At 46.6% G+C, this 12,618-nt stretch overlaps 1 protein-coding gene across 1 annotated transcript in view; it reads right to left on the bottom strand.

Annotated features, from left to right (window-relative positions):
- Positions 1–10,984, bottom strand: part of STAMBPL1 (STAM binding protein like 1) — a 48,334-nt gene extending 37,350 nt beyond the window's left edge. The window contains exon 1 of the mRNA XM_040454263.1: positions 10,793–10,984. The gene's annotated coding sequence lies outside the window, so the exon portion shown is untranslated. The remainder of the gene's footprint in view (positions 1–10,792) is intronic.
- Positions 10,985–12,618: the final 1,634 nt, after the last annotated feature.

Genomic DNA, 12,618 nt, shown 5'->3' with positions numbered 1-12,618 from the left:
GACACTGACATTCTGCTGGGGCAGGGGTGAGGCGGAGAGGTGTGGTCACCGTGGTAACTGCTACAAAGACAAAATACAGGAAACACAGAGAGTTGTGCATTTTTGGGGGCAAAAACGACCTCAGAAATGACAGTGTGTCTTCCTCAGTGCATCAGGAGGCGTTGATTTGCCCCCTTAACCGTGATGCGAACTTTGATCTCTTGGTTAAGGGCCAGGCTTCTCCCCTGTGAAGATACCATTTTTCCCTTTGTAGTTACAAAGTATCTTGTAGTGTGGGAGGGGAGATGGGCTAAACGGGTAAGGGGCATTAAGGAACCTACTCCCGAAATCATTGTTGCACCATAACTTGGTGCAAACCCTAACTTGGATGTGAATTAAAAAATAAATTAATTTAAAAAAAAATAAATAAAGTGTCTTGTAGGGAGTTCAGGAGTATACAAACGTGCGTCTGCCCACTAATTTCAGCATCCACAGATGATTCTTGCCTGGAACAGCTGTTACTGCGGTGTTTGAAAATGGTGACTTTTCTATTTCCATCCTCCCTTCCACATTTATCAGTTTAGGTGGCCTTTAATTTTTGTACGAAAAACTTTAAACTTTACTCTGTTAAGGGGTTCCATCTCTTCTTTATGGTATCTGGGTTTTTCATCATCTTTTAGAAAGTCTTCTAAAAAATTTTTTTTAATATGTCCACCCATCTTTTCTTCCAGTACTTTCCTGACTGGGTATTTCTGGATAAATACCTTTGATCTGTGTGGAATTAATTTTTTGTGAGGAGTAAGTCCAGGCTATGGTTGCTTTTCACCACTAGGCAAAATGGCCCTGAAACCCTTCGATTATGCATAATTTCTTATTTAACTCGCAACTCTGCCCCATAAGGTGATCTGCCCCAACTAGGCACTCAGGACGTAGTTATTAAATGAAAGTAATTTCTACCAGTTACACTTCCATAGAGCTGAAAGAAGAAAGTCTGGCAGCAATGGATAAAATTCCAGAGGAGAGGAAAAGGCACCCCCTAGGATGATATGCAGCTGTGGATGAGGTACCCCCAAGTCTGGGCTGAGCGGTAAGAAGACTGGAGAACAAATAGCACTTGGGAGAAATTCTGAGGAAAAGCTATAGACCTTAGGAGTTGAGTGGACTTCGTGAAGCACGGGAACAAAAGTAGGCAAAGATACTGTACATGTGACATCTCCAGGAACCGGAGACCTTGGTGCTTTCGACTTGCGCAGAGTAAACGTCTCCCCCACCTCAATGAATGGTACCCACATCTCGTCAATTGCACAAAACCTGGTGAAACGTGGAAATGGCCACCCTGAGTCTTCCTGGTTCCTGAACTCCACAGCTAATCTGCCACTGTGCACACACACGCGCGCGCGCACACACACACACACTCTCTCTCTCTCTCTCTCTCTCTCATGAAGAAACATCACACCCACCCAAATGGAGGGATTTTCCATAAAACAACCAGCTATCGCTCTTAAGAAAGGGTCACAATGATTAAAGACAGAGCAACTGTTTCAGACTGAAAGAGAATACAGTTCTGCAGGGGCTCCCGGGCCGGAAGGCTGCTGAAGAAATGTGCATTGAGATCTGTGCATTAGACAGAGCAACGTGAGAGTATTACTTTCCGGATGTGACAACTACTGTGATAATGAAAGGGGTTCACATTTGGGAAAACGGGCTACAGGACGTACAAAAATTCCATGTTATTACATTGCTGCAATTTTTTGGAAGTCTGACATTACTTTAAACTATTGTTTTTCAGGTTCAATTAGTACCTTAACAATCCCTCTGAAAGGAAACGAACAGAAGGACAAGAGTTTGCGTCCCTTGCGACCCTGTAACATCTATTACCTCTTACTGTTTGCAGAGCAGTAAGAAAGAGGTAAAGAGTTGAATAAAAGCAGGAAAATGGAATGAACGAGTCATAAGAGAAATATGAATACCAAGTAAGGTGAATAATGCTTCATTTCACTAATAGTTAAGAAACTGGGGCGCCTGGGTGGCGCAGTCGGTTAAGCGTCCGACTTCAGCCAGGTCACGATCTCGCGGTCCGTGAGTTCGAGCCCCGCGTCGGGCTCTGGGCTGATGGCTCAGAGCCTGGAGCCTGTTTCCGATTCTGTGTCTCCCTCTCTCTCTGCCCCTCCCCCGTTCATGCTCTGTCTCTCTCTGTCCCAAAAATAAAAACAAAAACGTTGAAAAAAAAATTAAAAAAAAAAAAAAGAAACTACAGATTTGAGCAGGACATCTTCAGTTATTTGATTAATAACATTTTCATGATTGATCAGAATAAATATTGATGAGGACACGAGGAAAACTTGGCAGTTTTTTATAATATGCATTCCTGTTTATAATATGCAATTCCGATTCTAAGATTTCCCCTTAGACCAAGTAATATACCACACACACACACACACACACACACACACACACGCACGCACGCACACCCCTTCCTCCCTCTCTCTCTCATTGCAGCATGGTTTAAAAATATGAAAATTTAGGAAGTAAAAATAGCCATCAAAAGGCTGTTACTTAAAATAAAGAATCTGTAGAATGGAGGATGCCATTAGAAAGGACTTACATCTATATGCACGGAACCAGGAAGATGTCCCAGTTATAGCATTAAGTGGGGGGGGGGGGGGACAGCAAGTTGTAGAGTAACAGAAAGTAGGACTCCATCCTTGCAATACTCATCAGTGGGTAGTTGATATATATGGGCATTTGCAAGAAAAAAAGTCTGACCAACATACGCTGAATGTTTCTCAGGCTGTTCTCTCAACGACGGGATCCTGAAGGACTTTTCGCATTCAATTCATTCATGTCTGTACAGTTTGTCACAAGTAGGTATCACTTCATAATCAGACAACTTATCCTTCTGTTAAGTCGATAAATTTAGTGGGTAAATTAAATTAAATTTAGTAGGTAGCTCCAGATGCTAATCCTGGCCCTGCCAGTTCCCAGATGCGTGGATTTTGGTAAATTACTCTCCGAGTCAAGTTTCTCCAGAATGAAGTCAGAGTTTACTTGTGCCTTTCTTCCTCCACGATATTGTTAAGGCAGTGGTGGTTATTCAGAGGCTTTCTAAATGCAGAGAAGCTGGTCCAGCCTGATGGCCGAGCTGGGTGGCCTTACTGTCACACAGGAAAATGAAATATGTAGTTGCTGGAAAGAAGATTTCTTTGAAAACCCACACTTCAGGGGCGCCTGGAGTGGCTCAGTCGGTTGAGCCTCCAACTCTTGACCTTGGCTCAGGTCACGATCTCACGGTTCACGAGTTCGAGCCTGCGTCAGCCTCTGTGCTGCGGAGAATTCTCTCCCTCTCTCTCAGTCTCTCTCTCTCTCTCTGCCCCTCCCCTACTCATGCTCTCTTTCTCTCAAAATAAATAAACATTAAAAGACTTTTTCTTCTTTTTTCTTTTTTTTTTTTTAATTTTTTTTTTCAACGTTTTTATTTATTTTTGGGACAGAGAGAGACGGAGACACAGAATCAGAAACAGGCTCCAGGCTCCGAGCCATCAGCCCAGAGCCTGACGCGGGGCTCGAACTCACGGAGCGCGAGATCGTGACCTGGCTGAAGTCGGACGCTTAACCGACTGCGCCACCCAGGCGCCCCAAAAGACTTTTTCTAAAAACATATATTTTAACTTCTTGAATGTTTCATGAATCAGGAAAACAAAGCTTCGCACTCACCAAGGATTCCAAGTGATTTCTATCTTTTCCATTTTGTTTTGTTTGCTTGCAGTTCGATATAGATTCAGTGAGCAGTTTCTCTGCCCCATTTTTACAAGAAACGGCTTATTTCAGGCCTCTCTTTTCTAACTTGGTTCCACCCATCGTGTCTGTCTGCTTCTCCTGTTAAAGACGACTGGACTGAGGAACAGCTCATCAACCGGCCTTTCACAGACAGACTCAAAAATAAATTTGAAGGCTGAAGCATGAACCCACAGCCATGAAGACCTGTCTCCATGCCTTCTTGGTGGCTGAAATGCACCTTTCGGGCGTTAAAATCTACAGTTCTAGCAACAGGACGAACAAAATCACATGGTCCTTGGAGGAGCTGCATTTAACCCTAACCGCTATTACTCATATTACAGTTTTCTTTCTGCCTTTAACTAACAGGTGCACAGCCAGTCAGTGCCTCAGCCATTCACATCTGAAGTGCTACACCCCCATAAGGCCCCCACACTACAGTGACTTTCTGAGCACGGGTAAAGGCAAGAGAGGCAGGCAGTGTTCACCCCGAGCCAGGAAGGGTTCATGATGAGTCATCGCTGGCCTCCTGTTTCCAAATTACCCAGAAAGTCATCAAGTCCATCAAAATGAGTCATTCCTGGCAGGTCCCGGTAGAGTTTTCTCTTGCATGAGCCCGAGTGGGATCTTTGGTTCAGCTTCTGTGATTCCATCGCAACAAAAGCATAGCAAAGGTTTACCCAGTAAAACACCAAATCCACCGAAACTCAAACTCTTCCATCCTTAACGAGGTTTTCTTGTTTAATTCAGAAGACGTGTTTCTCGAGTGCCCTGACTCTCTCTTGGGAACAGGGCCACGAGGCATCTCGTTCAACCTCCTGCCTTGCTTGGCATCCTGGGGGCCGTGGTGACAACCCAGGCTACTGAAAGAGGAACCGATGGGCCGCGTAGGCCCCTGATTCACTCCAACCTAGAGATGCTAGACGCATGAGGGCGGGAGGTGTGATCAGAAACAGAGTACTAGTGAGCAGATTCCTCCTTCCAACCCCAGGCAGGCTCCGGGGGGTGGATCCAGGGTATGAAGCCTCCAGGGCCCATCACGACCACAGGTGGTGGCCTGTGGTAAATACCATCTTGCTCTTTCAAAATCGGGTTTAAATTCTCAAAATCTGAAAATAGTTGCTTCATGGGCCCCTGGGTGGCTCAGTCAGTTAAGTGTCCCATTTCGGCACAGGTCATGATCTCGCAGTCCGTGGGTTCGAGCCCCATGTCGGGCTCTGTGCTGACAGCTCTGAGCCTGGAGCCTGCTTCGAATTCTGTGTCTCCCTCTCTCTGCCCCTCGCCCACTCACGCTCTCTCTCTCTCTCTCTCTCTCAACGATAAGCAAACGTTAAAGAAATTTAAAAACAGTCACTTTAAAAGGAATTGAACTTGAGTTAAATAATAATGTGCAATTTATACAAAAAATTAAGTCAAAGGACACAGACGATATCTTTTAAGATGAGATTTAAAACTTTTCCTCAACAAAATAGTACCTGTTAACTTTATACAAGACTAAGGAAAGTTTTTGCCTCCCTAGGAAAAAAAATACCAGTTACAGATTTCTGAAAGTTATTTATCAGAACAAAGAATTACAAGGACTAACGTAATGGTAAAATATTGAAATCGGTGATGACATATTCCATTCTAAAGTAGCTCTGGGGAAATTAAGGATTTTTTATTCTTTGTTGCTATGGCAGTCTTCCCACCTATAATTAAAATCTGGCCTCTTCTAATTAAACATAATAACTTCAACAAGTGGAAAAAAACACCTAAAATTATTTGGCTGTTATTCTATAAAATATTCTGAATAAAAATGGTTATGAAATGTCATTATAAACTCACTGTGGCTCACAAATGGGAGACAAGACTCTGGGAGTGTAGAGAGAGGTGAAGGGCATAGACGTGGTCCAGAATGCTGGTATCTGCCCAACTATATAATGTACACATACTCATTTGTAATGTCTCTCCTTTTTTTTAAGTTTCTTTATTTATTTTGAGAGAGTGAAAGAGTTCAAGTGGGGGGAAGGCAGAGAGAGAGAGAGAGAGTGAGAGAGAATCCCAAGCAGGTTCGCCAGCATGTTGACTGATGTGGGACTCGATTCCACAAACCACGAGACCATGACCTGAGCTGAAACCAAGAGTCGGACGCTCAACCAACCGAACCACCCAAGTGCCCCTGTAACATCTCTCCTTGTACCCAGTGATTCCTTGTATACAATGTGTCTCCTTAATATAATGTATTATATAGTATATATTATATAACATATACAGATGTATATAATACATGTTATATGATGCACATACTATATACATTGCATAAAGCTTATATACCCTATATTATACAAACACATAGTATCACATTATGCATTATGTAAATAATAAATCATGTATACATTATAGTATATATTAAGGAGACCTATCCTCTCTACCTCCAGCAAAGAATCACTGAATATAAGGAGATGTAATAAATGAATATACACTGCATATGTTAACCGTTAGAAACAAAAATAACCAGTACTTCAAGCACAGGTGAAAACACACATTGGAACCATGCTTAATAAAGAACTTAAGGGGCACCTGGATGGCTCAGTCGGTCTGTTGAGTGTCCAACTTCGGCTCAGGCCATGGTTTCTCGGTTCTTGAGTTCGAGCCCCACGTCGGGCTCTGTGCTGACAGCTCGGAGCTCAGAGCCTGGAGCCTGCTTCAGATTCTGTGTCCTCCTTCTCTCTCTAAACCTCTCCTGCTCATACTCTGTCTCTCTCTGTCTCTCAAAACTAAATAAACATTTAAAAAATTAAAAAATATATATTTATAAATAAAGAACTTAATGAAACACAGGATTTACAAAATACCAAAATATCAAGGAAAACCAGCAAAAATTTTGTGCAACAATCTGGGTATGTATTCTCTTTTGGAGATGGCAAATTCCACAGTGGAAATGACTGGAGCCCTCAGTCTCCATCGACAAGCCCCCACTTTCCACGCTCCCTGTAGTGTTCCCAGCACCTGGTATGGGTTACAGGAGACAGACACACACACACACACACACACACACACACACACACACACACGTTCGGGAAGTAGGCACCAGAGTCACTGCCTGGGTTTCACTCCCAACTCTATCACTTAGCAGCCTATGACCCTGAGCAATTCCCTCACCTCTTTGTACCCCTGTTTTTTAATCTGCAAAATGATACCTATTCCATAAGGTTGTTTTATGAATTAATAATAACAACAGCAACACATATAGCACTTAACTCGGTGCCAGGAACTTCTAAACACTTTCATTTACATCTACTCAACCCTGCCCCAAAGCCTATGAGACAGAAATTAATATCCCAATTGAAAAATGAAGAAATAGAGGCTCAGAGAAGTTAGTGACTTGACCAAGGACACACAGCTGGTAAATGGCAAAAAGAATGCATGCTTCTAACTACTCCATTGTCCCTGCGAAAACACACGTAAGGTTTCGTCCAGTGTCTGGCATATTGCACGTGTTAAATATTTATTAATAGTTATTAATAAATATTTGCCAGATGTTTGCAAGATTCTGAGGTTACACCAGGGCTCAAGGATGCTGTGACCGACCAGATATGGAACAAATGGGTGGTCACGCTCGTGCCCAGGTTCACCGTCCCTCTTGCACATGAGGTCTGACTGCCTGGCATTTTCCCTTCTCCACTCAGTGTCACCGGGAGGCTATGCCATCAGGCCGTCATTACTGACACTTGATTCCACCCCCTCCCCCTTCTACAAATCCACTCAAGTGCCAAACACTCTTCTGAAAGAATGCCTTCATCACTTACTGCTTTCAAGGAACCTACCTTGAATTGGCTACCTCATCCAATCAAAATTGCACACCCTGGCTTTCAAGGGCCTTACTAAGACATGGCAGGAACATGCTTTCAACTCCTGTTCAAGTGCTCGAGTGCCTACTTCCCAAACAACTACTTAATGAGAATGGCCATGTTTCATTATGCAGAGAATAGCAGTGTTTATGTCACTGCAGAACAGCGATGAGCTATTTTTTAATTTTACATATTTATTTTCAACACCACCCAACAGAAAAAAAATTTCAGTGATTAAGGATCTCATCTGATTTTTGTTCAGAATGAAACAAGCTTGACGGAAACACATAAAAGGAAGGCTATGCAAGAGAAAAATTCCATTATTAATATGCACTATAATGTTAATATCCGGGCAAATTTCAGACAGCTTTCTAATCTTTCATCCTGAAATTAGATCATGAGCTACAGGGTAAACCGCTAGTGATTGGGGATGGAAAGTCAGAATAATTAAAAAAAAAAGAAGAAGAAGAAGAAGAAGGTATAACACTCTAAATCATACAATGCACCCATTTCCAAGAGTACCGTGAAAGGCTAACTAGAGCAAATCAAAACATATGAATTATTGGTACTTACATCAAGGGGCTGCTTTTAATAACTACAAGTTACTAAGTAACCAGCAGTCTGAATTAATGTGTCTAAGGCAACCACATCAATGGGCAAACATAACATGGGTTTAATTTAAAATGTAAAAAAATCAAACAACATGTGCTTTGAAGAGTTAGCAACTTGCCAAATGTCTAACCGGCTTTTCCACTTAGCATGAGGAGATACAGGATTGTACTAGAAGTTCATCTGATTTGCTTAGAAGTGCAAATAATTTCTGACAAAAGCCACATCTAGATGTGGCTACATCCAGATCATTCCTGAGTCGAGCATTCTGATGTCAACTCAGGACTTCTGAATGTACACTCACATGTCCGACCGGACAATTGACATGTTTGGACAGCTGGAATGAGCAGGTCAACAGGTACAAACACAGTGCTGTGTGTTTATGTTTTGTTTGGAGGGATTCTTACAGTCCCTTTGAGGAAGTCAGTCTTCTTACATGAATGTATCAACTGGGCTTCAGTTGGATGGAATGATTAGTAATCCACGCCAAGGGATGGCTAAAAAGAATCCATACTAGAAGAGGTGATGATGTAGTTAAATTGGGAAGATACACATTTTAGAACTGGTACTCACGTAACAAATCTTCATGGAGCAGCTGTAATCCATTAGCCTTAGGGACCAAAAGCTGATTCAAATATTCTCCAGGATGACCGTGAGTCATTTCTCCTGGTCTCAACCGAAGTTACTTACACACCTCTCACAGGATTGACAAAAAATGCTAGTGTTGGGCAGAATCACGAACCCAGTGGATTAAAATGGATCTAATTTATAAATGCATCCTTCCAGGTAGGCAGCTGGGATTTGGGGGCACCTCTCACATTCCTCCTACTCCCTCATAGTTTGTGCAAGAATCACCAGGCTTTGCTTCCCTGTAAAAATCAATCTCACTTCCTGGATTGCAGCTGTAAATTGGCTTGGGAAGAGTCCTTAATGGAGGAACACGACGACCAAGCTGTGTCGGTTACGTCCTCTGTGCTGAGAGTAAAAAGAGGCAGCTAGCATGAACAACTCTCTAACTATTTTTATCAGTCTTCTCAGGAACCAACCCCAGAGACCTTTTTCTCTCCAGGAGAAGCCTCTCTGCGGAACATAACCCTGGGGCCATGGTTCTGTGCTCTCTCTCCCTCCAAGCCTCCTGTGAAACAGGCACAAAAGCAGGCAAGAAACTAGCCCCAAAGTTGGCAATATGAATAACGGACTAGAATCATCTGCCTGGTAATTTAAATGGTGCATATTTTAGCGAGGAGTATAAGAAAACACAGGTCTTAAAATTCCCAAGAACCAGCTGATACATAAATCACAGGTCAAGTATATCCCAAGAGGCCAACAAATTGCCGTATATGTACTTGGACAGACGCAAGCAGCCAGGTCGTTTTCTAGGTCTCCAACATTTTGTGTCTTTGAATGAAGACGCTGTAATGGAGCACATGGTAAGAGGAACCTCTTTCTCAAAGACACTGACTTGTATGAAAAATACAGATTTTTCTAGTGCACCTACACAATGCCCACTACAGTGCAATCCCCAAACTTTTGAAGTTTAATTGAACATCCACCCCACAAATGTAAGACTGCCAACCAAAACAAGGTCTGGAAAGAAACAGAACACAGTGGTTTCATCTTTGTTGTAAAACAACCATAGAAAAAGGAAGCACCCCCGCCCCCTTGGAACAGGAACTCAAACATCCAGGTGTAATTTAACTGTTAGAACAAATCTGCCATATTGACCTTGACGGGCCTTGACTCATGAGATCCTCAAACGGCACCCTAGTGATATCCAGGATCATTCTGGACACGCCTTAAAACCCAGGACTTCAGTTTATTCTCCGTGATTAGCAGGATGTTTGCAAAGCAGGGTGCTCACTGGAGCTTACGTTGAAAGATGTCTGTTTTACTCACATCAGACACTGATTTCCAGAAAGCCGTCCCCAACCCACCCCCAGTGCCAACCAGATAGAAGACTTTTTTCGATCCTCTCGATGAGGTTCTGTTTCCTAAGTTACTCATTACTTATACAACTTAAATACACCCCCCCCAACCCCCCAGTGATTGTGGCACCTTAGGCTCTTGGATCGGGACTGTGGGTTGTTTCAGAGAGTTTTGGAACATGTTTCAGCTGACTATCCACTTCTCTGTGCTTTCGGCTAAGGCTTGAATTATTCAGGGGAGAGGAAAATGGCATAAAAGTCAACCTCATCTAGGAAGGCGCCCCACTCGCCCTGCAGGGGCGGGTCAAGGTCTGCTTTTCCAGCCCCCACGCCGCGCACCCCAGAAGCAGCGCGGTGGTCCTCCGGCACGCCGGCACCCTCCCCAAGGCTGCACCCCGAGTCGGAACGAGAAGCACACGCGCACAGGTCACCGCCAGAGTCCCGCCCCGCCACCGGCAGCCACCGCTTCCTGCCTCCCCGGTCAAGGTGAAAGCAACCCCCGGGGGCCGGCGGGAGCCGCGCACAGGACCGGCAGGAAGGAAGTGAGCCGCGGCAGAGCGCGCCTGCTCCCCGCCGAGCGAGCCCCGCAGAGGGGCCCGCGGGCACCTGCCCCCCGCCTGCGCCCCCGCCCGTGCCGGGGCGCGCTCACACTCACGCGCGCGCGCGGCCACTCACCCGCAGCCCCCCGAGGTCCGGAGCCCGCGTGGGACGGCGGCTGCGGCGGCTGTCCCCGCGCCTGCCGTGTGGCCTTGGCATCCGTCTGGCCGCTGCAGCCCGGGCCGCGGTGGCTTTTGCTAGAAGGCCCTGCGGCCGGGTGACGCGGCCCCCAGCGTGGAGCGCCCGCTCGCCGGCCTCGGCCGCGCCGGCCCCGCTCCTCGTGCGCGCAGCGCGCGGCTCTGCTCCTTGCACTCGCGCCGGCCCGCGCCTCGCTCCCCCTCTCCCCTCCTCCCCTCCCCCTCCTCCCCCTCCTCCTCCCCCTTCTCCCCCTCCTGTGCCCCTCGGCGGTCGCGCCGACCAGGCCCCTGGGGAAGCCACGCGCAGGCCGGCCGTCCCCGCCGCCACCACCGCAGGAAAGAAACTGTCACTGCGATGGTCCCGGCCTCCCCGGCCGCGGCCCCTGGGTGCCGCCTCCGCCGCTGCCTCCGCCCCTCCCCCGCGCGCACGCTGCAGAGAAAGCTCGCAGGTGGCCTCGAGTCCCCACGGCGGGCCTAGCGCGACTGGGAAACCGCCGGCTGCCACTGTGCCATCTGAGACCCCGCGGGTCCCCTTCCCAGCCCGGAACCGCCGGGACCCGCGTTGGCTGCGCCGTCGGTCTCCCCACCCCCACCCCAGGTGGCCCCAGGGGGTGCCTTTGAAGGCTGCGGGGTACAGACGGCCTGAGGCGGCTGGACGCGACCGCGAAACTCGCAACTCGCGCCGGAGTCAGAGAGGGACGGGGTGTGGGTGAGAACCCCACTTATTCCTCGTGTTCGGAATTCTGCCTTGGGGTTTGTGCGCAGCACCCCGACTCCCCCCGCTCCTTGCTTCTGGCTTTGTGCACCCCGAAGATACCTCCTGGGCATTGTTTAGTATCTTGGGCAGTGTCTTCAGTGTGGCCCTGGCACTCCGCCACATACTCTAACTATGGCTCCTCATTTTACCGTCGCCCCGGCCTATGGAAAGGCCTTCTGACTTTTCCCGTGCCTGGGACACAGACAGGTAATTTGTCCCCGGTTACCCACTTAGGAAGTAGCAGAAGTGAAGGCGTGAATTCTCATCCGAGACACTAAGAAGGTATTTCTGCAGGCTGGGCAGGTTCTGTTCACTTCCCAACGTTTTGCAAACGCGGCTACTGCTGGAAGAAAAACAGACACTGTTCCACTTCTCCCGAATTTGGGTAGGAGGTGATTTCCGAGACAGAGATGTGACTGCCGAGACAAGGCAGTGCAAGATGAAATGTAAAGATTTGACTCTGGAGGCAGCCTTGATTTTTATTAAAAAAAAAAAATTTTTTTTTTTAACGTTTATTTATTTTTGAGACAGAGAGAGACAGGGCATGAACGGGGGAGGGGCAGAGAGAGAGGGAGACACAGAATCGGAAACAGGCTCCAGGCTCTGAGCCATCAGCCCAGAGCCCGACGCGGGGCTCGAACTCACGGAGCGCGAGATCGTGACCTGGCTGAAGTCGGACGCTTAACCGACTGAGCCACCCAGGCGCCCCATCAGCCTTGATTTTTAAAAAGTGATGGCTGTCCTTGTTTTTCTACTTTTGAATTTGGTTCCAAATTTTAAAATGAGGAAATTTCACAAAAACCCCTCAGACCTTGGGCGTATTATGAAAAGTTGAAGAACTGGCAACTTTGGTTCATGGTAGGTTCTAGCAACCATCAGCTGGGGCCAAGAGGTTCCCTTCACACGGGGGGATAGTGCCCTCCAATCCTCCAGGGTCCCGACCACTCTTGTGTGCCCTACCCTGCTGACATTTGAAGATCTGATATTTGAGTTTGCAGTTCTGGACTAGA

This window comes from Herpailurus yagouaroundi, unplaced genomic scaffold (assembly GCF_014898765.1).
Source record: "Herpailurus yagouaroundi ecotype Mexico unplaced genomic scaffold, PumYag 211, whole genome shotgun sequence".
Taxonomy (NCBI): Eukaryota; Metazoa; Chordata; class Mammalia; order Carnivora; family Felidae; genus Herpailurus; species Herpailurus yagouaroundi.
Note: the sequence above shows the minus strand (reverse complement) of the source record. Positions and strands in the feature narration are given on the sequence as shown.